Source organism: Triturus cristatus, chromosome 11 (genome assembly GCF_964204655.1).
Source record: "Triturus cristatus chromosome 11, aTriCri1.1, whole genome shotgun sequence".
In the NCBI taxonomy this organism is placed as follows: domain Eukaryota; kingdom Metazoa; phylum Chordata; class Amphibia; order Caudata; family Salamandridae; genus Triturus; species Triturus cristatus.
The window spans coordinates 1,051,679,020-1,051,700,340 of NC_140594.1; the positions used below are offsets into that span (position 1 = coordinate 1,051,679,020).

Consider the following 21,321-nt stretch of genomic DNA (forward strand, 5'->3'; position numbering starts at 1 on the left):
TTTATTTCACTGTGAAGGCACAATAACTTCAATATGTAGTGTCCTATATATATTTTTTTCTTTCTACCTGCCCTGCGGATTTACAAGGCAATTTTAGGGATGACATATACACAAAATAGACTTTTCGTACATTTCAAAGACATTTTTCTCTGACATGTCCCTGGAGCACATTTAAATTGCAGCCTAGCAAGAGCACAGCGGTCTTCTGGCAGAACTACATTTTTATTGTTTATGTGGGTGGTACAAATACACACAGCAGTCCACATATGATATTTAACTTTCAATCCCAAAGCCACACCTAAAACACTAGTTACAGTGGACATAGAGAGAGGGTAAATAAGCCAAATATACAGCACATGACAGAGGGGAAGCGCACGTATTTTACTACTGTTTAGCAGTGGTAGTCCTAAAGCTAACAAAAATAATGTCCAGAGAAAAGGTGAAAAATATGGACTGACCATGTAGAAAAGGCAAAGCTCAGTTTCAGGTTTTGTGAGTGCAAACATTTTAGCGGACCCACTTGTGGGACACCCCCGCGCCGCACGGCCACCAGCTGCTGCGTGTGCCCCTTGCCTGCCCTGCTGCCTCGTTGAGCCTCGTTTGCCGGCTGCCGCCGCTGCGAGTGCTGTTGCCGCTTTTTCCTGGTTTTATCAAGCATTTGTGCTTGTCTTGCCGATCTGTGTTTTCTCTGTTTTGCCCGTTTTTTGTCATTTATTTTTGCCTGTTTGTATTTTAAAGTGTGCGCTCTCCTTCCTTGTTGCCCGCCTACCGCGCCACCCCCCGCCCTCCCTTCCCGCCACCGCCGCTTGTCCCCGCCCCTTTTTCTTCTGTATCCCTCCCCGCTCCCGCCTCCCAGCTGCCCCGCCCACCCGCGCACTTGGCCTTAAATGGCGACCGTGCGACGCAGGTGAGTGTGACCCACTTGTGGGACACCCCCGCGCCGCACGGCCACCAGCTGCTGCGTGTGCCCCTTGCCTGCCCTGCTGCCTCGTTGAGCCTCGTTTGCCGGCTGCCGCCGCTGCGAGTGCTGTTGCCGCTTTTTCCTGGTTTTATCAAGCATTTGTGCTTGTCTTGCCGATCTGTGTTTTCTCTGTTTTGCCCGTTTTTTGTCATTTATTTTTGCCTGTTTGTATTTTAAAGTGTGCGCTCTCCTTCCTTGTTGCCCGCCTACCGCGCCACCCCCCGCCCTCCCTTCCCGCCACCGCCGCTTGTCCCCGCCCCTTTTTCTTCTGTATCCCTCCCCGCTCCCGCCTCCCAGCTGCCCCGCCCACCCGCGCACTTGGCCTTAAATGGCGACCGTGCGACGCAGGTGAGTGTGACCCACTTGTGGGACACCCCCGCGCCGCACGGCCACCAGCTGCTGCGTGTGCCCCTTGCCTGCCCTGCTGCCTCGTTGAGCCTCGTTTGCCGGCTGCCGCCGCTGCGAGTGCTGTTGCCGCTTTTTCCTGGTTTTATCAAGCATTTGTGCTTGTCTTGCCGATCTGTGTTTTCTCTGTTTTGCCCGTTTTTTGTCATTTATTTTTGCCTGTTTGTATTTTAAAGTGTGCGCTCTCCTTCCTTGTTGCCCGCCTACCGCGCCACCCCCCGCCCTCCCTTCCCGCCACCGCCGCTTGTCCCCGCCCCTTTTTCTTCTGTATCCCTCCCCGCTCCCGCCTCCCAGCTGCCCCGCCCACCCGCGCACTTCGCCTTATATGGCGACCGTGCGAACGCGCAGCGGTCACGCGCAGCGGGCGCGCCGATTGTGCGCCGAAGGCGCGCCAAAGGTAAGCCCGTCTGCGCCCGTCCGCGACCGGACCGCGACCAGCGCCAGGACCCCTGGCCCCCGAGGAGCCCGACCGACCCGCCTGACGTACTCCGCCGCCACCCTCATCGCACTCAACACCGGCCGACTCCCAGAATGCCATCAAGCCACACCACGACACACCCACGGACCTTTCAGCTGCCACGCCTGCAAGTTCACCTGCATCCGGACCAGCCTCGCACCAGCACCCGCAAAGTCGAACTCCAGCAGCTACCACCTCAAGTGCATCCTGCTCAACACCCGCTCCGTCCACAGACACGCCATCGAACTCTGGAACCTCCTAGACGCCACAGCCCCTGACGTTGCCTTCCTCACGGAGACCTGGATGAACGCCTCTTCAGCTCCCGACATCGCCATCGCCATCCCAGAGGGCTACAAGATCATCCGGAGGGACCGCAACGCCAACCAGATGGGAGGAGGCATCGCCATCATCCACAGGAACACCATCCGTCTCACGACCAGCACCGACAACACCCTGACCAGCGCCGAACACCTGCACTTCCAGATCCACACCAACCCGAACACCACCCTCAGAGGCACCCTGATCTACCGACCCCCTGGACCACGCACGCAATTCAGCGAGGACATCGCCGACTTCGTCAGCCCGCATGCCCTCCCCTCCGCCGACTACATCCTCCTGGGGGACCTGAACTTCCACCTGGAGAACAACAACGACCACAACACCAGCACCCTGCTCGACAACCTCGCCAACCTGGGACTCAAGCAACTGGTGTCCACCCCCACCCACCTCGCCGGACACACACTCGACGCCGTCTTCTCATCCAGCACAGACATAGACTTCAGCCACGCCACAGAGCTTCAATGGACGGACCACAGCTGCGTCCACTTCACCTTCAAGAGAACGACGACCCACCAACACCAGCAACACACCGCCCGCAGAAGCTGGAACAAGATCACAGCAGACCAGCTCGCCACCTCCCTGAGCCAACACCCTCCTGCCAGCTCAGCGAACCCCAGCCAGGCCGCCGACAACCTCACGAAGTGGATCACCACCTGCGCGGACGAGCTCGCCCCGCTGAGGACCCCGCCCAGCAGACCCACCAGCAAGAAGGCCCCATGGTTCACCGACGAACTCAAGAGCTCCAAGAAGAACTGCCGAGCCCTCGAGAAAGCCTGGAAAAAGGACCCGACACCGGACAACAGGACCTCCTACAAACTGGCCACCCGGAAACACCACCAGCTGATCCGCGCCGCCAAGAGAACAGCATTCAAGGACCGGTTGGACAACAACGCACACAACAGCAAGGAACTCTTCAACATCGTGAAAGAGCTTTCCAACCCCAGAGCAGGAAACAACGACATCACCCCATCACAAGACCTCTGCAACTCCCTCGCCTCATACTTCCACAACAAGATCACGGACATACACAGCAGTTTCAACAACCAACCAACGCACACCACGACCGACCTGCCACCCCCCCCCACCACCACCCTCCACGCCTGGACCCCGATCAGCACAGAAGACACCATCCGCACGATGAACTCCATCCACTCCGGATCACCAACCGACCCCTGCCCTCACCACGTCTTCAACAAGGCCGACGCTGCCATCGCACCCCACCTGCGAGACATCATCAACACATCCTTCGACACCGCCATCTTCCCCGAAAGCTGGAAACACGCCGAACTCAGCGCTCTACTCAAAAAACCAACAGCGGACCCCACCGACCTCAAGAATTACCGCCCCATCTCGCTTCTACCGTTTCCAGCCAAAGTCATCGAGAAGACCGTCAACAAGCAGATGGCCGCCTTCCTCGAGACGAACGGATCCCTCGACCCCTCACAGTCCGGCTTCCGAGCCAAACACAGCACCGAGACCGCCCTCATCGCCGCCACCGATGACATCCGAGCCCTGATGGACAAGGGAGAAACAGCGGCCCTCATCCTCCTAGACCTCTCCGCGGCATTCGACACGGTCTGCCACCGCACCCTAACACGGCGCCTCAGCAACATCGGCATCCAGGACAAGGCACTGGAATGGATCATCTCCTTCCTCGACGGAAGAACACAGCGAGTCCGCCTACCACCGCACAAGTCAGAGGCCTCCGAAGTCATCTGCGGCGTCCCCCAAGGATCATCACTGAGCCCCACCCTCTTCAACGTCTACATGAGCCCCCTCGCGGCCATCGTACGCAAACACCACCTCAGCATCATCTCCTACGCCGACGACACCCAGCTGATCCTCTCCCTGACCAACAACCCCGCCGCCGCCAGAGCCAACCTGCACGAAGGGATGAAAGAGGTAGCCGAGTGGATGACGACCAGCCGCCTGAAACTGAACTCGGACAAGACGGAGGTCCTCATCCTGGGCTCTTCACCCTCCGCCTGGGACGACTCCTGGTGGCCTCCCGCCCTGGGCACCGCGCCCAAACCGACAGACCATGCACGAAACCTGGGCTTCATCCTGGACTCCTCCCTCTCCATGACCAGGCAAGTCAACAGCGTCTCCTCGGCGTGCTTCAACATCCTACGCATGCTACGAAAGATCTTTTGGTGGATCCCCTCAGAGACCAGGAAGACCGTCACCCAGGCCCTCGTCACCAGCCGACTGGACTACGGCAACGCCCTCTACGCCGGGACCACCGCCAAGCTCCAGAAGAGACTCCAGCGGATCCAAAACGCCTCAGCCAGACTCATCCTCGACATCCCACGATCCAGCCACATCTCCGGTCATCTGAGAGACCTTCACTGGCTCCCCATCAACAAGAGAATCACCTTCCGCCTCCTCACCCACGCACACAAAGCCCTACACGACCAAGGCCCGAGCTACCTCAACAGCCGAGTCAACTTCTACGCTCCCAAACGCCACCTCCGATCAGCCAACCACGCCCTCGCCGCCGTCCCCCGCATCCGAAGAGCGACTACAGGAGGAAGGTCCTTCTCCTACCTGGCCGCCAAGACCTGGAACTCCCTCCCGTCCGACCTGCGCCTGACCCAAGACCACCTCTCCTTCAGGAAGAAGCTGAAGACCTGGCTGTTCGAGCAGTAGCGGCACCCCCCCTCCCCAGCGCCTTGAGACCCTACGGGTACGTAGCGCGCTTTATAAGTGTCACTGATTGATTGATTGATTGATTGATTTGATTGGTCATATTCCTCGAATAACCACCAGTTACAGCATTGCTAACAGATGATGGGCCCTCGGGAGAGTATAGCCTAGCCACCACCCATTGCTATTAAATCCATAAATGTTAGTGCAAGTCAGTTGCACTGCAGGCTCGGTTGGAACCACATGCAGTACATGCTGAAAATAAACTTTGGCGTCCCTCCACCACTGGAACATGCAGGATTTAGGAGGGCTTTAGCCAGTACCGTTCGAGGGAGGCACAAGACCATCACGTTACTGACCCCACACGTGAGTAACTAACTGTCCCAGGTTTCCTGAAACATATATCTCAAGCTGGGGATGTGTTGCAGCAGTGAGGGACTCAATACACACATGCATTTATTTTTAACAATAGTCTTTAATTACACAAAAGGGCTAAACAAGATGAATGGTCCCTCTTGATACCCCATACCGTGTTTTATTTTAGAAAATAATTATGTGGTATTTAGACCAGCCAGTAAAGGTACCCGAATTGCTAGGTCATAATAACCTAATGCACTATGCAGTAGCAGTCTATATTTTTATTGGAGTTAGCCAGCAGCATTTTGTAAGAGATGCTAAAGCATACAGTTATCAAGGGAGCTATTCTGTCTACCTAGGTGCAAACAGGCACTTTCACAGCATGGCACTTTGTTTTCTAGACAAAGCTTTTTTTCTTTGGACAAAGAAGGTGTTCACTAATTATCAGTGACAGAATGCATGAATCAATCGGGGGTTTAAAGTGCGCTACTCACCCGTGAGGGTCTCAAGGCGCTGTGGGGAAGGGGGGGCAGCTCCGGTTCCGCATGAAAAGCCAGGTCTTTAGGCTCTTCCTGAAGGTGTGCAGAGTAGGGGAGCCTCTGATGATGAATGGGAGCTCGTTTCAGGATTTGCCTGCGATGTAGGAGAAGGCTCTTCCACCTGCTCTGGTTCTGCAGATGCGCGGGGTTTCTGCCATGGCATAACTGGCCTTAACCAGCCTCTCACAGTACTCTGTGACTTGGCCATTGTTTGGAGAGGTATATTTAACGACATTCTTGGCCCCTCTGCTGTAAAAGAAACACGTGCGTTGTTCTGGGAATGACACCAGGCAACTGAAAAACATACTTAAAGGTTTTGCTTTATGATGTAATGTTCATACAGTTACATGCCAAAAAAATGCACGTTTTTGCAAGAAACCTTTGTTTTTTTGATAATAAATCTGTAGATTTTTTTTAAGTGCATTGATGTATGATCGAGTGAAAATGGCCTGGATGAGTGAGACAACAAGCGCCACAGGAGTTGACCAAAAGTGTAAAGTAAGGAGGTCGAAGATGATGTTTGGGAAATAATGAAAAGTAAGACCAATAGGTTAAGGGTTTGGAGACGCCAAAAGCTGTAGGCCACATGTCTTGTGGGCAAAGTGGAAGTCAGAAATTAGCGATGAGAAGTGACATGGAGTGGAAGTATTTTTCAGGGGATGACAGGTTGAAAGGACTCTGTATAAAGAAAGAATGGGTACACAAGCGTGGCATGGTTGTGGAGGAAGGAGAATGTAGGCTACATGCAAGCGTATATGCACTGCTTCTGATAGATATGCTAGATCGGGGTTCATGGTGAAAATATACGGTCTGTGAAGTTTTACCAAGGGTTGTGAATTGGGCCACGGAGGGTGCATGGCAGGTTGAAAGCTATAGGTGCAGAAAAATGGGTCCGTCTAAGAGTAGCACCAAATATAAGGAGTGGGAAAAAGCAGTATCACAATAAAATAGTCTCTCTAGGAAAATACTTTGGTACCCTCAACAGTTACTTTCCGTCAGTGGCAGGTTATCCCCACTGGCGTACTAGTAACTAATAGCATCATCATCGGGTCTACCCTCCACCAGAGGGGATGTCTTGAGATGCAGAGACGGTGTGGTATCCGTTATAAAAAAGACTGATCTAAAATTACCTCCTGTCCCAAAGGAAGATATTTGTTTTAAAATAAGGGCAGGGGTAAGGTTAAAAAAAGAAAAAGATGTGTTGAGGGAAGGGTTAGATGTTCCTCACATCTACACGAACATTTGGTCAACATGTTTCAGCCTACTTGCTCCCATACAGGTCGATGGCTTTCATCAGGACCGTGAAATTTAATGGATCCTTGTTCTAGGCAAGTTGGGACACTAGCCCCTGGCCCGTGCGTCACAGGTATATTCACTCTGTGAAGGTGTAGGAGAATACACTATCTTTCTCTGAAAATAGAAAAAAACAGTTGTTCTCATTGTCACCATTATATACATTTCTGTAACTCCGTATAACGGATTACTGAACAATTTATTCTAAATAAACATAACCATTTATGTGTACATGGCACAATATGCTGTGAAAATGCAATAGAAAGAACTTACATTCATTTGTGGACACTGAGAAAATAACTGCGTGTATTTTTTATTTAAAAAGGTATAAATGCGATTAATTGGTCAGTTCCAGCTGTTCTGTGGTGCAGGAAATAATGGAGATCTCTGACGTTGCTTCACCGCAGGTGTTGTTCATGGTAAATGTGTCCATCTAGGCCTGGGGTAGTCCGACGGAGAGTGCCAGGTACAGGCTTCGTGAAGCTTGTTTCTGACTGGTGATGGGTTTATAAGGGCAAGTTTGCTCATTGATCAAGTAAATGATTGCCTATGATTCGTTACGCGCAGAAGGATGCTGTTGATCATTACAAGAGCATAAATGGTGATTTGAGGCAGTATAGAAGCAAGTGACAAGGTTGAGAGGGAATTTCAAATAAGCTTTCTGCTTTATCAGTGAAAATACCCATTTTTACTATTTGATAGTTGACAGGGCAGCTTGGAACAGTACGTTTTATTACGATGCAGTTCTGTGTTGGACGGTGTTTTTAAGGTTGTTTAGTTGCTTAATGGTGTAGGCTCTTTAAGGCAAACAGTAAATGGTTTGCAACAACATTTCTTGGCTGCCGACACTGGTGGAACACAAAACAAGGTGATGCAAGACATTTTCATAGTCTAGGCGAGATTCCTGTGGGGTTGCATGCTCATGAAGGGCCCAGAAACGCTGTTAAACAGCAGTTGCAGTCAAAGATTAAATGATCTTGAGGAACGTAAGCATAAGAGGTGGCTTTTGAGTGATTTGGGCGTGTTGGCGTAGGAATGTCATGAGGTTGTCAACGTTCTTGGCTAAGAGTGCCAGAGTTCTGGGATCTAGATGCGCTTTTGGTGGCGGACCGGTGTTGTGGGGGCATTGGATTAGCTTGTGAAAGGAAAGCCAAAACATAACATGTATCGGCAGGATGGATATATAGTTTGATGATTGGGACATGGGATCACTCCTGAGTACTACCATCAGGAGAATTGGGAAGGAAAGTAATTTTGAGCGTTAAATCGGGCAACCTTTAGAGTGAACAAATAAGCTCTTAGAGATACAAGGGACACAGTGGAGTGTTCCCAGCATGGGCGGTGTGGAACAAAAGGTTGTGGATGGAAACAGCATCAGAAACCTGTAGGGTGTGAGCTTGGAACGGCAAGAGGGGATATATATGTTTGGGTAGGTGAAGATTGGGCATTAACACTGCATGGCTAATGGGTTTTTTCCATCACTCCTTCCTCTGACCTTAATGTGGATCAGGGTTGGAGATGGACATCATGACAGAAGCAGGTTGAAGCAGCAACAACAGTTCATTAGGGGATGGACAACACAGAGAGGTATAAGATACGCTTGGAGAAGATGTGGATATTTGTAGATCAAGAATGTAAGGTTGTTGGGGTGGGGAAGAGGGTCTAATTGGGATTCCATTTGCCCTTAATGAACAAGTCACTTAACTTCGGTAACAATATATCTGTAAGAAACATTAGTAAGTTATAGATTCCTTACCTTAGAATTACCCCCAGGACTCAGACTGGATCCGGAAAGTTTGTTTGTCAGCAGTACCTCTGCGTGTCGGAAGGTGGTGTCGGTCGGCTCCACGTCCGTCGTTGGCATCGTGGTTACTGGGATGACGCTGCGGTAGCTACTTAGACACCACCCTCGCGTTATGATGTCAGTTCTGTACATGACTTACCGCGTCAGAAGCGCAGAGCCATGCAAGACACTGACCACTGGTGCACAAAACTAGGGCCCTGAAAGGATATTCTTAACCCTAGAAATCAGTTCGCAGAATGGGGAGGATGGGTGGGGCGGTAAGGAATCTATAACTAACTAATGTTTCTTATAGATATATCGTTACCGAAGGTAAGTAACTTGTTCATCTGAAAGAAACACGTTAGTTATAGATTCCTTACCTTAGAATAGATACCCCAGCAATACCAACCCCGGTGGTGGGTCTGCGAACCAAGATCACACCAGAAAGTCCTGGAGAACAGAATGACCAAAGAAGCCGTCTCTCCAGACTTGGCTGTCCAGAAATTAGTGTTTCGTAAATGTGTGCAGTGATGCCCACGTAGCTGCCTGACAGATGTCATGTAGAGGAAATCCTCTTCCCAAGGCAGTAGTGGCTGCCGTCGCCCTGGTGGAATGGGTGCGTAGCCCCACTGGAGGCTCCTTTTTAGCCAGAGAATAGCATGCTTTAATACATAAAACGACCCATCAAGAAATGGTTCGCTTGTGTACGGCCCAACCTTTCTTGGCGCCCACGTAGCAAACAAAGAGTTGGTCATCCACCCGGAACTGTTTTGTGCGAACCATATAGAAAGAAAGCGCAAGTTTTTGGGCCAGACAGTGGAGCCTCTCTTCTTGTTTCGAAGGATGCCGAGGCGGAAAGAAGGTGGGCAAAGTGATGGTCTGCCCAATGTGAAAGGCAGTGACAACTTTAGGAAGGAAGGATGGACAAGTCCTGAGAACCACCTTGTGCGGATGGACAGACAGGAAAGGAGGCTTGGAGGAAACATCCTTGAGATCACGCACTCTTCTGGCAGATGTGATGGCTACCAGGGATGCAGTTTTAAGCATCAAAAGCCTCAAAGGACAGTTGTGAAGCGACTCAAAGGGAGCGCACATTGAATAGGTTAAGACTAGTTTCAAGTCCCACTGAGGCATAACAAAGGGAATAGGAGGAAAAAGATGAGTTATGCCTTTCAAGAAATGATTAACCTCCAGGGACTTGAAAAGAGAAGGCTGATCTGGAAGCCAAAGGAAGGCAGAGATGGCCAAAAGATAGCCCTTGATAGTGCCCAGAGCAGAGCCCTGCGGGGCCAAAGAAAGAAGAAACAAGAGAACCTCAGAAAGAGGGGCAGAAAGGGGATCCACAGCCTTTGCTGTTCACCATGCCACAAACTTGTTCCACCGGCAGGCGTATACCGTCTTAGTGGAGGGACGCTTGACTGCCAAGATTACATTGCAAACTTCGGGAGGCAGGTCAAAAGACGTCAACTGCCGCCGCTCACTCTCCATGCAAGGAAGTGGAGGCTGGACAGGTTTGGATGGAGGACCGTCCCCTGTTGCTGTGACAGAAGATCCTCCCGAAGAGGCAGACGGGTAGGAGGATCGATGGCCATGTTGAACAGCTCGGGATACCAGACTCTTCGTAACCAATCCGGAGCCACATGGATGACTTGGGCCCGGTCGCGTCTGATCTTCAGCACTCTGTGCAGAAGTGGTATAGGCTGAAAGGCCTACAACAGACCGCAACTCCACCCTTGATGAAAAGCATCGCCTAGTGAGTGCTGCCCTGGAAATTCCAACGCACAGAATTGCTGCCATTGTGCATTGTCTTTGGTGGCGAATAGATCTTACCAAGGCTCTCCCCACTGTCGAAAGAGACCTTGCACCACCTCCGAGTGATGAGGCCATTCGTGATCCATCATGTACTTGCGACTGAGTTCGTCCGCCCTGGCATTTTGGAAACCTGCCAGGTGTTGAACCACCAGGGATATACCCTGATGTTCCAGCCATGTCCAGAGGCGGAGGGCCTCCTGACATAGGGTCCACGACCCCACCCCGCCCTGTTTCTTGCAGTACCACATGGCGGTGGTGTTGTCCTTGAACACCTGCTCTTCTTTTCCCCAGACAGAGGGAAGGAATGCTTTGAGTGCAAGACGAATCGCCCGAAGCTCCAGAAGGTTAATGTGGAGCCCGGACTCCATCGAAGACCAGAGGTCTCTGATCTCCGCCTCTCCCATGTGCTTGCCCCATTCCAGAAGGGATGCGTCTGTCACCACTGTGTGTTCTGGTTGGGAGAGGAATCTACTGTTGACCCAATCTTGGTTCATGAGCCACCACTGCAATTGTCGTGCAGTGCCCTCCAAGATCTGGACACAATCGGACAGATTTCCCCTGATGCTGTGCCCACTGGAACTTCAGGTCCCACTGCAGAGCCCGCATATGTCACCTGGCATGACCGACCAGCAGGATACAGGAGGCCATGAGGCCCAGCAGCCTCAGGGTCATCCGGACCGAAACCTGGGATAGAGGCCGAAAGATTGGAATCATAGCCCGAATATCGCAGACTCGCTGTTCAGGAGGATAAACCCGAAACTGCGTTGTGTCCAGAACCACTCCGATGAAGAGGAGCTTCTGAGAGGGAATCAGGTGCGACTTCGGCACATTGATGGAGAACTCCAGCGAATGCAGGAGGTCGGCCGTAGTCTGGAGGTGGGAGACTACTGCCTGGGGCGAGCCCGCCTTCAACAGCCAGTCGTCTAGATAGGGGAAAACTGACACCCCCAATCTGCGCAGATGAGCTGCGACCACCGCCATCACTTTCGTGAACACCCGAGGGGCGCTGGTAAGGCCAAAGGGGAGCATGGTAAACTGAAAATGCTCGTGGCCTACCGGTAGGACGGGGATTTGAAAAATAAGCGTCCTGCAAGTCCAACGCTACCATCCAGTCTCCAGGGTCGAGGGTAGACAAGACCTGAATGAGAGTCAACATCTTGAACTTCTCCTTCCGGAGGAAGCGGTTGACGTTTCTGAGATCCAAGATAGGACGCAGGCCCTTTTCCTTCTTGGGTACCAGAAAGTAGTGGGAATAACATCCATGACTTACTTCTGGGGCAGGAACGTGCTCAATGGCCTGTTGGAGAAGTGCCAGGTGATCCTCCGACATGCGGTGGTATTGAGGTGGCATGGCTGGAGGGGTAGCCCCGAAGGGGAGGGAGTAGCTCCTTCGGACTATTTGCAAAACCCATCTGTCCGACGTGATTGTGCACCAGTGGGGCAGGTGATGGCAGATCCTGCCGCCCACTGGCGTTTGATGGGCCTAAAGGTCGGACCTGGAGGGTTTGGAGGCTACTGCAGAGGAGGGGGCTAGTGGACTGGCCCGCCCCCTGAAACACGATGGTGGTTCCCACGTCCCCGGCCGTGCGAAGGTTGGGAAACTTGCTGCGACCTGTGGCTCTGGGCGGGACGTTGTGGGGCACCCCTTCCGTAGCCATGAAAGGGGCGAAAAGCAGACTGTGCTGGGTGGCTGGAGAGGCCCAAGGACTTGGCCATAGCCTGTGAGTCCTTGAAGCACTCTAGAGCGTTGTCCGCTTTGTCACCAAAAAGGCGACGGCCATCAAAGGGCATGTGCATGAGGGTATTCCGGACATCCCCCGAAAAGCCAGTCGATCTCATCCAGGCGTAGCGACTAAGGGCTACAGATGTGGAAATTGACCTGCCTAGAGAGTCGGCAGTATCCAGCCCACAATGGATGGTAAACTTCGCCCCTTCCCTCCCGGCGGCGACAGCCTGGGAGAGCACTGTCTGGGCCTCCTCTGGACACTGACGCAGCACCTGCGTAACCATATCCCACACACAGTGGAATTAACGTGTTAATAGACATGCAGTGTTTACTGACCACAGTCCCAAGCTGGCGGAAGAGAAAATCTTCTTCCCAAGATGATCCAGCTTCTTGGATTCCCTTTCCGGTGGAGCGGTAGAGAATGCTCTCTTGGAAGTGGAGGCTTGGACCACCAAGCTCTCTGGGGTGGGGTGTTGTGAGAGGAAAGTGGGGTCGCCCGGAGCCAGTAATCCTCCTATCTACGGGAGCCCCTGTGTTGGGCCTGGACCATGTGCCTAAAAGGACGTCGGTAAGGGCCTCATTAAACGGCAGCAGGGTCTCCGAAGAGCTCGCAGCCGGCTGAAGCACCTCTGTCAGGGGGTTAGTCCTGACCACCACCGTAGGAAGCTCGAGGTTGAGAGCCTCGGCCACTCTATGCAACACCACTGCATATGACGCTCCCTCCTCCGTAGCCTTGGTAGCAGGAGACAACATGGCAAGATCAGGGGAGGTCTTGAGACCACTGGCATCCCCCAGTTCTTCTCTCCACTACTGTTCAGATCCTACCTGATCAGTTAAAGGGTCACCTGACCCCTCCCAGTCCTCCTCCTCATCCTCAGGTTGCCAATCTGGGTGAAAAGGAACCCCAGGAGTGAACAGGGGCACAAAAACCCCTCTCGGCTCCGGGTCCGGCGTCGGGCGATGCCAGTCCAGCTCTGGGTCCACATCGGGTTGGAGGCCGGGGTCAACACCGGCCGGGGACACCACCGGCATCAGCTGCAGTGCCGAAGGAAGCGGCACTGGTGGAGGTGTAATAAGGTCAATCGGTGCCGTTCCGGATCCAGGCCTGGATCCATGGGGGGCCTGTGGCGCCGGGGCCAGAGCAGACGGCGGAGAAGGCCTAGGCCCCCCAACCGAGTCCGCAGGGCCTGAAGGTGCGTCGGCGGGTTCGGGCTACCCAAAGATGGCATGCATCGCCTCGTAAAATTTACGAAGCTGTGCAGGAGTTGCTCCAGGTCCAGGGAAGGAAGGGAAGCCCGGAGCAGACTCTTAGGGCTCCGCGCACACCGCCCGCATCCCTCGTCGCAACAGCCGACCGACGCCGAGAAGTCGAAGAGCGACGATGCTTCTTTGACTTCTTTTTGTGCTTCGACTTACCCGACACCGAGTGCAAAGACTTTGATGACTTGCACGAGTGGTGATGGCTCTGCGACCGGACCATCGACCTCCCTCGCGACCGGGACCTCGAACGGCATGGAGCCGACTGCCGGCACTCAAGCAGCTTTTGGGATCGCTCCCGCAAATCCTTCAGAGCCATGGACCGGCAGTCGGAGCACGACTTGGGGTCGTGGTCGCACTCCAGGCAAAAGAGGCACACGCGGTGCGGATCCCTAACCGACAGTCGGGTACAGGAACCGCATGCCATGAAGCAGGGCATCCCTCGTGCACCAGGAGTCATAGACTCAAAAAAGACGTCAACAAAAGTCGCTCAAAAAGTTCAGTCAAAAATTGACTGGAGGTACCGCTCTCTCTGGATCTGCGCTGGCTAGCACGGAAAAAGAAAGAACTGACGTCAGCGCGCGAGGGCGGCGTCTAAGTAGCTACTGCAACGTCATCCCGGCAACCACAATGCCAACGACTGATGCGGAGCCGACCAATGCCACCTTCCAATGCGCAGAGGTACTGCTGACGAAAAAACTTTCCGGATCCAGTCTGACGCCTGGGGGTAATTCTAAGGTAAGGAATCTATACTCAATTTGCTCAAGATTGTAGCTATATAACATCTTGTTTTGGTGAAGGGGGTTTTAATACTGGAGAGGGTGAGTAGGAAATTTAGGGAGGGAAAGGGCAGTTTATGGGCACAGCTAGAATGTGGATTTCGGAACCTACCTGTGCAGGGAAGAGAGTATATTGTTGGCTGGAGATAAATGTGATGGTGATCTACACAGAATGGAGTGTGTTCGGTAGAGGCGTGTTAGGTCAGCCATAAGAATCACAAGCGAGAATTAAGATTGGTTTTGATGCTGAGGCGTTTTGCTGTTTTTGAGGATGTGATATTGTTACAGATGAGGGACATTAGTGAGCACATGGTGGTGAAAGTTTGATTTAGGATTATATTATAAAAGGAAGGCGGCAAGCATCATAGGCAAAACATTTATTAGGAGATGGTTTTTCCTGGGTGCTAGTTTTTGTTACAACTTTAAGGGGTTACTGGAGGGTTACCCTTCTCTGAACAGGTGGGCATGCTTGCGGGGAGAAGGGTGAAAGTAGTATAGCTGCGATGCTCAGATAAGGAATCAATTAAGTAGATGAAGGGAGTCTAAGGTTGGCAGGCAAGGGGCGTAGATGTATAAAAGGGACAGCACTTTGAAGAAACACAACAATCTGAAATATTATTGGGTTGTCTTTGAGTTAGATATGGATGGATCTCTTTCAGTAATGAGGCCATTGGGTAGTGGGTGAGGCATGGTCAGGGTATTTTTGTTAGCGCAGACCTGTCTCATCAAAGTGGTCTTTTACACACACACTATTGTGATTGATACTTGCAAATGTAAGGGTGAAGGTAACATCCTAACCCTCCAACCACTGTGGGCATTTCATATGGATGGGTGCAGTCTGGGTGGCACTGTGCCTAATGATTGGTGCAGGGGCTGAAGGTACAGGGGAAGGGAGTTTAGGTCCATGCACGCAGGTAAAGTGTTTTCTTTGCCTTTTTCATGCACATCCTAGGCGTATATCAAGTTTGTCTCACCTAATCATTTTGAAGGGTTCTTCCATTCTATTAGTGGGGGAAATCAAAGCAGTTCTAATGGCTTATTTAGTTGATTTTGTGGCAGATTTGTGGATGTGTGCTTTGCTGTGGGTGGGACAAGTCTAGCACAATGGTGAAAGTAGATTTCATGAAGAGTGGCCATGTTTGAACGTCATTTGGAGGGATACAAGAGGGTTTACTTGAATAGACGAACCAGCTCAAGGGAGGCGTAGCAGAAGCTGGTCATGGAGTGGACCACTGATGTTCTGTTAAGGAAAGAAGTAAGAGGTGGAGGCATAGACTTGACGAATTGTTGGGCCTGGTGGCTTGTGTTCTGGGTGCTTCTAAGGATGCTGGAGTGTTGATGGTTTGGTTTCGTTTGTAAGGCACTGCCAGGTAATTGTTATTATTGATGCAGACTTGTCTCAATCTTCACCAAGTGGTGTTTTCCACCTGTGGAAGCAAAGCGACATCACTGCCTATCAATCGCCAGCTGCAGTGGAACTATTTCAAACTAAAGGGCATATTGATGACATTGTTACTTGCAGTGCTCCACTGAGTGACAGGGAAAGAGCAGCATAAAGTGCATTCCTTTCTTTTCCCCTGCACTGGCACCGTTTTGGCTGCCTAGTGCCAAAGCAGGCACCCTTACACCATGGAGCAAGCCTGCCTGTGTTGCATTCAGGATTGTTTTTGTGCAAGAAGGGGAACCTCACTGCACAAAAACCATCCTGAGATGCATATTCCTTTATCTATGTGTGTTGCAGAATGCAGCACACACACAGAAAGAGGATGAAACATGGAGAAATAAAGATATTTCTCCTTGTTACACTCCCTGGTATGGCATATCTTTTTAGCACATTCCCATGTTGACCAATTTTGGTAAATTTGGGAATGCGTCAAAAACCATGGGAGTTGTGTGGGAACACCCACATAACACCCATGGAATGCATCCCTAGCGCAGAATAAGACAAATCAGCAATTTGCACTGCATTGCTTTACTCTGGATTTATGAAGCCACTCAGGACCACGGTGCGTAGCTTCATAAATCTCATTTCTGAGGTGTATCCCTCTTGCACCACATTTTGTGGTGGAAGAGCAATGCAAAGGGGTTCGTAAACATGCCCCTACGTTTTTTAGAGAGACATCTCCCCTAGTGCATCACCATCAGATTTGCTGGGAAATCAGACCAGACATCCTCTGAAAATTATGTATACCGTCTTGAATTAAGATTCATCCATTTTAATCACTTCTAAATGCAAAGATTCAAAATTATAGCTTGATTGAATAATACACATTTAGTTATGTTTTCCACCTATGCAAAATAGAAAACACAAAATTATACCTCATTGAAAATAGACATTAGGATTATATCTTCCATCACTGCTAAATAGGAAGACGCAGAATTCAAACTGTGTGCACGAACAGACATTTAGACATGTTTTCGATCACTGCTTCCTTATCCATGCCAACAACATAGGGAATAGTGAGTATGATGGGGTGGCCCTCATGATTGACAGTCATTACCATCTATCCGGACTTGGCTGAGTAGTGAAGTAAGAAACTTCAACCAGTGTAGAGTAGACTAACAGCCACCATGGATCTGGGCAGACAGTCATTACCCCCAAAAATAATTTCCTTACATTATGTATAGCAAATGATACAGGCATATTTCTGAACAAAGGTAGCACTGGACCTAATCTGTACTTTAGTGACATTTAGAATGACAAGCTGCGTGTTGGCATTGAATTACTTAGGTTTATGAAATGTTTTTCCGCTTTATAAATGATTAAGATAATCACAGATTTAGATTCAAATTTCTATTGAATCTGAATCTTTGATTACTTCAAGTCATTTGTATCAGAAAAGCTTTAAAAAACAGAGGTGGTTTCACACCAGCTGTCTCACCTATGTCTTTGACAATGTCATTAATGTACAGATGTGAACTGGTAACCACAGGAGCGGCAATTTATCTATGTGAGTACCAGGTCTCAGAGCAAATTGGGATGAGATTGTCCCCTGAAGACATACAGGTGTGTTCCCCGTCTCTAACCATCAGACAGCATGGGAATCTTGTATCACAACCTTTATTTTGGCACTGGTGTCAAGCTAATATAGCGTGTGCACCGAGGCCTCAAACTGTCCCAGACAATGCAAGAACATGGGCCTATCCTGTGACCTGGAGGGGCACCCCAATAGTGTCCTCAGTGGGTGGAGGACTACTGTTCCTGACCTATGAGTTGGACATACAGCTGTGGTTGCAGAGTACTGTGTTTTGTGATTTTATCAATTGTCAGTGAGATCTTGGCCTACCTTGCCCTCTTGTGTAAGGTTTTGCTGTAACGCGAACCCCAGAACCTTGCACCGACATTTTATGTATATGTCAAGTGTGTGTACAGTGAGCATGTGATATGTGTGGTAGTAGGAATATGCATGCTTGTCTAGTCGGAGTACTGAAGCCAGTGGGATTCATTGTGGATGCCCCTGGATTTAGCATTACAGAAGATGAGGACAGCTCTACACTCACTGGAAGTTTATTGTCAGCTTTCCTGAGCCTGGGGGTGGATAACCAAACACTGAAATGAGGCATATGGGGGTAGGGCTAGCTTTAGAAATTCAATAATGACTTTGTTAGCAAGACATTGCTGGTTAGGTCTTCCTAAGCACTGCCATTTGGTGAACAGTAGGAGTGATAGATGGTACTGTACTTTCCATTGTTCAAGATGAGGAAGATTGTAGGCCAAGACTGGCGTTGTCTGTCTCTGATTACTTCTTCAGAAAGGCTATTGACAACCGAATGCAGAAACCTCACAGTTCACAGTGCCCATATTGTGGCTACGCCTGCTTGGGGACATTGCCAGTGGTACCGGTTATGAAAGGAATCACTTTACACATAGCCTGTGTCTGTCTAGAGAATAGTCTGAGAAGGAAACTTGATAGAACCACTGCCAACCCATTCTGAAGTTTAAGGCAGTGCATTCATAGCCCATCTAGGAAATGTGTATAAACGTGGGATCCAACCATCCCACTTGATTCCAGTCTTAAGTTCTTCTTAACGAAGCAAGAGAGTGCTCCTCAGTGTACTTGAAGGGCTTCTGTGTAACCAGGGTTGTCAACCAGATTACCAAAGATTAGGGGATAGCAACCGAAGTCTACACTTTGTTGGAGAAGTTGAATGTCTGCATAGTGCCTAGAAGTCTGGGAAGGATTGTACCTGGCTTTCCACAAAGAGAGACTGTCTAGGAGAGGAATCCTGTGTTCCTGGTGGGAGAAACACCCAGAGACGTGGACAATATGGGAGAGTGAAGCGAGGAGTGAACCTTAGGCTGAGTGGGTCTCCTGATCTTTTTTTGCGGTTCTGGTTGAAAACTGCTACCAAAGGCTTTACCTACTCGAAGTGTAGCTGGGTCCATGACAACCGCTGTGAGGCACAAGCTGGTGCTGCAACTGCAGATGCAACAGGAAAACATTGGGCCTTAGAGGCTGCAGCTGCTCGTTGCAGTCGACCGGTTGCAACTGCTGAAGAAGGGGTAACGTGGGCCATAGATTTGTACGCTACATCCATCCATTATGCCGCTCCAGTGGAGAAGCTGTGGTGAGAACAGAAATTACGTGTTGTGCCCATCACTACTTCTGAACTGCAAGTCCCCTGCATTGGCGCTTGAACGCTTCAGACACAACCAGATCAAAAGACTGAGATGCGCTCTAGCGCGAGAATGTGAGACTTTTTTGTCACCCCACATTAAACTGGGATAGACTTACTGATTGAGTTGCACAGATTACCCTGCAAGGTTTAAATGACATTTTGCACCCATGCCTTATTCAAATTTCCACAGAGTATGGGGGATTATACTGATAGAGTGAGCCGGTGAGGCGGGGATTGTGAAGCAGGGAGTGTGTAGTGCGTACTGGAAACACAACCAGGGATACAACCCTATACTGCCTGACCAATTGCATTGTGTAGTACCTAGTTTTTTATTGTGTGAATAAAATACTTGCTATCACAAGAAGATACACACTGGCTGCACATCAAGCTGGTGCGTGTGTATTATGCATGGGAGCTAACCTTCAATTACAAGCAGCTTGTGATTCATCTAGTCGCCTGTAAAGAAAGTAATGACATAGCCGCTCAACTGTAATAACTCATTACAGTTAATACCTTATTACACTTGAGTTCTGACATCACAAAGCAAATTTGCAGCAGCGGTTTAAGGAATGAAAAGGGAAACTGCAGTTTCCTTCTTCCAAATTGTTTTTCTAAAATGAAAAGCATTCAGCAGAAAGGAGACTTTTATTACAATGTGTTTATTTTCCCCTCATGTTGCAGGTCTGATAGGAAAGATAGAAACAGTGCATGTTTCAGCACATCATTTTTAATCTGATTTACATGACACTGATATTAATATCTTTTGACAAAAGAAATATGAACTGCCCACATTCTGCTTAGGATTTAGGATGTTTATGGGAAAGGGTGATGGTGTTACTCTGTTACTATGTATTATAAAGTATAAAATACCTTCTGCCTCACATAAAAGAATATTGCAAGCTACCTCAGAGTTCCTTGACCTTATAAAAACAAACTTGGTCTTGTCCCCCCCCCCCCCCCTCACCTCATATGGTCATGAAATTCCTTGGTGACGTGCAAAAAACCTTATAACGTACAGCAGGGGGCACTTTATTCCATATATTGATTGATAGTTGAGTTCTACACCCCCTACCCCCCCCCCCGAAGCGTTGAGTGCTCTCCCTCGCTACCCCGAGAGTCAAGTGCATGAAGGGTTGTACCTAGCCCAGTTTGCAAAGCCACAGAAGGGCATCTCCTAGGAAACCAGTAGCAACAGACTTCAACTACCACATGGGGGCCCTGTACCACCTACCCTGAAGGGAGTCTGACAAAGCACTTTAAAAACCGATAGGTGCTCAAACATACATTTGTGTTTTGTAATCCGAAAAATAATACAATAACAAGTGAATGTATTCTTAAGATTAATTACAAAATTTACAAATAAATGTGCTTACAGTTTAATTACAGTTGATAAAATACAGTAAAATTCATTTTCAACCTCACCTGGACTTGAAGCTGCCTTCAACTTGCCAGGCTAGGCAACTCCAATTCCGACTCTTTCACGACACGAACTGCAGTGCGCAAAATCAACACCTTGTCCCTCACTCTCCACAAGTCTAGCTGTAACATCGCACCCGAGCTAAAACAGCGTTCATCCCAAGCCTCCTCCTACTGCTATGAGCTCCAAAGCATCCCACCACTCTCCTTCTCAATCCAAATAACAGACTAACATGTCCACCACTCAAATTAGTTTCATATTTCACTATGCTAATTCACCACTGGTCCATTATGAGTTCCGGAGTATCGTGCTACTCACCGAACAAGCGCTTCAACACCTCTTCTGGGGTAGCAAGCGCTATATAAATGCAAACCTTTTTCCCCTCTATCCCTTCGCTATCCTTCTCAATCCAAATAACTGACTAACATATCCACCACTCAAATTACTTCCATATTTCACTATACGAATTCACCACTAATCCCTTATGGGTTCCAGAGCAGGGCGCTACTCGCCGAAAGAGTGCTTCAGCACCGCATGAGGGGTAGCAAGCGCTATATAAATGCAAACCCTTTTACCCTCTTCTATCCCTCCACTAGCCTTCTCAATCCAAATAACTGACTAACATATCCACCACTCAAATTACTTTCATTTTTCACTATACTAATTTGCCTCTAATCCTTTAAGGATTTCCGAGTAGCGTGCTACTCACCGAAAAAGCGCTTTGAGGCCTCATCAGGGGTAGTAAGCGCTATATAAATACAACTACAATACAATGTAAGAAAAACGTAACAGATCCTGTATGGTCGTGAAAGACAGATAGCGGTATCAGTGCGATAAACATTCCGCTTCTCTAGCTCCCACACATGGTCCACAGGTGTTACTTTCAGTAGGAACATCCTGTATTTCCCCTAAGGTTACACAGGATGTATC

General features: G+C 49.8%; 1 protein-coding gene across 7 annotated transcripts in view; it reads left to right on the forward strand.

The window, feature by feature from the left end:
* MCF2L2 (MCF.2 cell line derived transforming sequence-like 2) overlaps positions 1-21,321 on the forward strand; it is a 2,345,299-nt gene that overhangs the window by 1,058,910 nt on the left and 1,265,068 nt on the right. The window lies entirely within an intron of this gene.